This window comes from Vicugna pacos, chromosome 12 (genome assembly GCF_048564905.1).
Source record: "Vicugna pacos chromosome 12, VicPac4, whole genome shotgun sequence".
NCBI classification, from domain to species: Eukaryota; Metazoa; Chordata; class Mammalia; order Artiodactyla; family Camelidae; genus Vicugna; species Vicugna pacos.
In genome coordinates, this window is record NC_132998.1 from 7,482,810 (window position 1) to 7,486,929 (window position 4,120).

Consider the following 4,120-nt stretch of genomic DNA (forward strand, 5'->3'; position numbering starts at 1 on the left):
CGGGCGAGCGGGAGCCTGCAGCGCTCCCTGGCGGCCGTCCTGGGTCCGGCCGTAGGGCGCTTGCCGCGCAGGCGGCCCCGGGCCGCGGCACCCTCCGCCCCGCCCTAGCGGTCGAGGGGCCCCGGCGTCCCGCATCTCGCGCGCTGGTTCCCCGGCTGCCCAGGCTGGCCGCGCCGTGCTCTCCGCTCCGGTCTGGCGGTCCGGGGCGTCCCCTGAAGACCCTAGCGCGAACTCGCGCCTTGACCCTGCGGTGTCTTCCAACCTGAGGACCAGATGGCTGACCAGATCTCACCCAGCCCACAATACCTCCGCTGGAGCTAACTCCTGTCAGCGATACACACCCCAAAACCCCCCACAGACTTGGGGAAGCAGGGGCGTGGATATCTGGGGGTTAATAGCAATAGTCCCAGAGGGAGGGAAGGCGCGTGTCTCCACTGGCAGTGACAAGAGTTGGGTAGAACGGAAAGAGCAAAAGTGCCAAACTGCAGAGAGAAAACGCAAGGACTCTCAGCTGCAGACCCCAAGAAGAAGCTGGGACAGCTGGAAGTAGAAGGCCTCCAAGGCCTGCAGAAGGGGGCTTTTTGACTCCCTAATTACTTTGTTGCCAGGCTTAGGTGATAGGGTGTCTACACTCTAAAAGGCTCAACGGTTTACCCCCAGAAAACGGTCGGGATGCTTCCCCCACTCCATTGGAGAGGCCAGAGAGCAGCCAGGGAGGCAAGATCTGGATGGAGGTCATCCCATTCCAGAAAGGGAAAAAGAGGGGAGAAGAAAAATGGATATTGAAGAATTGGTACAATTTATAAAAGGTGATTCAGGGTACTGTTCAGAGCTTAATAACTCAATATATGTGTCCAAAGAAAGAAACACATTTAGGAAATGTAGCACACTGGCCCCCCTCAAGGTAGAGGTATAAAAGCCCTCCGTTGCTCTCCAACAATCTATGCTCCTCATCACCTTCAATATCTTGATTCCTCTGGAAGGATACACACAACACTGGTGCCAGTGTTTTTTCCTGGAGAGAAAAACTGGGAAACAGGGAATAAGGAATGAAAAGGAAATTTACCTCTCACTACATACCTTTAATTTTTTTGAATTTTTACCATTTTGAAAATAAAAGTTCACAGTATTCCTGGAAACTTACCTCTTCCAGGAAGTCTTCCCTGGTTAACAGGTTCTTTCCCTTTTATTAGGTTTCCTTAACATTTCCATACTTAGCTTAGACTGTCACAATCTTTTTTATTTTATTTTACTTTTTTAAAAATAGAGATAAAGTTGATGTAAAATATTAGTTACAACTGTACAACATAGTGACTCAATTTTTACAGGCTATACTCCATTTACAGTTATTATAAAATATTGGCTATATTCCCTGTATTGTAGTCACAATCATGTTTAAATTACACACCTTTATCATTCATTTCACCTTACATCTTTGACATACAGGAGTCTAATGTTTCAGAATGAATTTTCAACTCCTTGTTAGCCAGTCTTCCAACACAGGACTGTACATTGTTTTTGGCTTGGTTTTCTATGAAAAAAAGGCTGTTGAGCTCTCTGAAGGCAAGTATATACATTAAGTTTTCTTTGTAGCTCAGGTAGAGCTGCATATGGGAACAGACACTTAATGCTTGATGATGATGATGATGATGAAGAAGATGAGGCTGAAGAAGTAGAAATGAAGGTAGCTGGGGATCCATTGGATATGGGTGTTGGGACAAGTTGACTTGGCTATTGGCTATGATGGACCTTCCAGGAAGGGCTAAGCTAGGATATGGCCCAGAGGATAGGGAGGAGGGGACTACATGGCCTCCATTGCCCAAAATAGCTCTTGGTAACCTGAGGAATTGGAGTCAGGGGTTGAGCTGGGGTCACGTGCCTAGTTCTGGCTCCTGAGTGGAGGTGAACAAGGGAATCTGCCAGACGGGTTCTCTGGGCAGCTGAAAGGAGGAGGAAGGGCTAGAAGAGTTATTTTTAATATTATTCAGAGCACAGAAAGAGGATTTCCCAGTAGGGAAAAAAGGACTATGATGTAGGTAACACAGATACTTCCAGAGCTCAGGGAGATGCATAGTGTTGGAGGGAGGAGGAGGCCGGAAGTGGTGGCAAAGCTCTCTTATGCAAACAGTCCTTCTGGATTCGACTACTGAATTCATATTTGAATAACTTTAGGCAGATGCCTCCCTGTCTTCAAGCCTCAGTTTTCAGTCTTGTAACAAATGTTGATTGAGGATTCATCATTGTATTCAGCCTGGTTTGGGGGTAGAAACTTTGAAGTAATTGTGTCTATTTCTGTGGAGTTCATAACTTAGTAGAATATACATATACACATGAAACCACTAGAGAATATAGAATTCATGCTACTTCATGTGGCATTATGTGTTCACAGTAATGTTGAGAGATGGGTTCAGTCAAGAAGGTCTTTCTGGAGGAGGTGTGTTTTGAGTCAATACTTGAAGGAAGTTATCGATGTAGAATGACAGGAAAATAGCAGGAAGTTGGTTGTTTCAGGAACATGGAATGAACTAGGAGAAGTTTAAATGGCAATAATTACCTAATCTAATTAGTAGGGGGACAACAAGAAAATTGGCTTGGCAGGCCTATTGTACCTTGGGGACTCTGCAGCAGTTAACTCGGTTAAGGCATAGTGTTAAATGAGGTCACAATTTAGTCATGTATCTCAGTTAATTTCTGTCTTTCATCTGACCAGATCCTTTCTGCTCATTCTAAGCAGCTGTCTCACATGTGTAAGCCCTTAGTCAGAGGGAGTGGGGCTGGACAAGAGAGTGGGCTTGGAAAGGGTAAGTCTGTTCCTTAAAGTCACATGCCTTTCTGAGAGTGGCTCCTCGAAGGAGATACTGTATCTTAATGGTGGGGGTGGGAGTGCTGAGGGAAAAAGAAGAAATGTTAAAAGAAAAAAAGAGGTGAGACCATTCCCCCCAATTTGGGACTTCATGTATGTATAATATAAAGTAAGGTTTAAAATGCTTTTCTTACAAAATGTTAAATATAAGCCACAGTCTCATGGGAGGGCTCCTGTTCCTCGAAATCCAGATAAAATGGGCTCGCATTTTATATCAACTCAAATCCCGTGGAATTCCCAAAATTAATGCCAATCTCAAGGAGACGGGGGGTTGGAGGATTTATATCTGTTTCCAGGCCCCTATTTCTGGACAAGATGTCTCTCTTCCATACCAGCTAGACCCAAAAGGCAATACAGACTCTAATTATTTTAGCCCCTCACCCTCACCTCCACAACACTACTCAGATGAAACTTTCCTGAATGTGGAGAGCATGACTAAAGACTTAGAAAGAAAACAAAGGAGAGGCTTGCACTATAGTACCATAAACATCTTTAAATGCAACAGCAGGCACCACCTTTCTCAAAATGTCCTTCCTCTACTCCGCCGTAGGAGAATTTCAAGGGCTCTTGTACCCACCAGATCCAGTCTCTCTCTCTAATATCTGATTTCTCTCTTCTCTCTCCCCACTTTTTTTCCTTCTCCCCACTTCTGTTGAGAGCTTTTCCCCCCCTCCTTGTATCATGATTGAAAGCAGTGTAGTGACATTTCCTTGCCTGGGTTCTTGTTCATGAGGTCTCACCTCCATAAAGCGCACACTTTTCCAGACAAAGATGGTTCTCTTCCCCAAAAGTGAAAGATGATTCTCTACCCTAAAAGTAAGTCTGGTTCTTCCTACCCCGAATTCTTTCTATAAATATTAACAGAAAAAACTATGCAAAGTCTTAGCCCAGAGGTTGGTACGTTAATTTCCCTTCTCAAGGGTGTACCAGGTGTATTAGGCACCACGGAGGCTACAATGATGAATGGAACTTCTAGCTATAAACAAGGCAGAATCTGGTAACGGTTCTAAGACAGACGTTCAGAAGACCAACGAGTGTCTGCTGTTGACACGCCCATGAAATCGCCTCAGTGCTTATGTATCAGGTTCCTGACCACAGACTCGCTAAGTAGTTTGCCTGGCGACCTCGCTCCACTGGGCGATATCTGCAAGCTTCGCAAACACCCATTGCAGCGCCCATTCTCGCCAGAGGTGTGAAACTACATCTCCCGACAGGCCGCGTGGTCCCCTTCCTTCCCCCCTCTCCTGGTCCCGATCC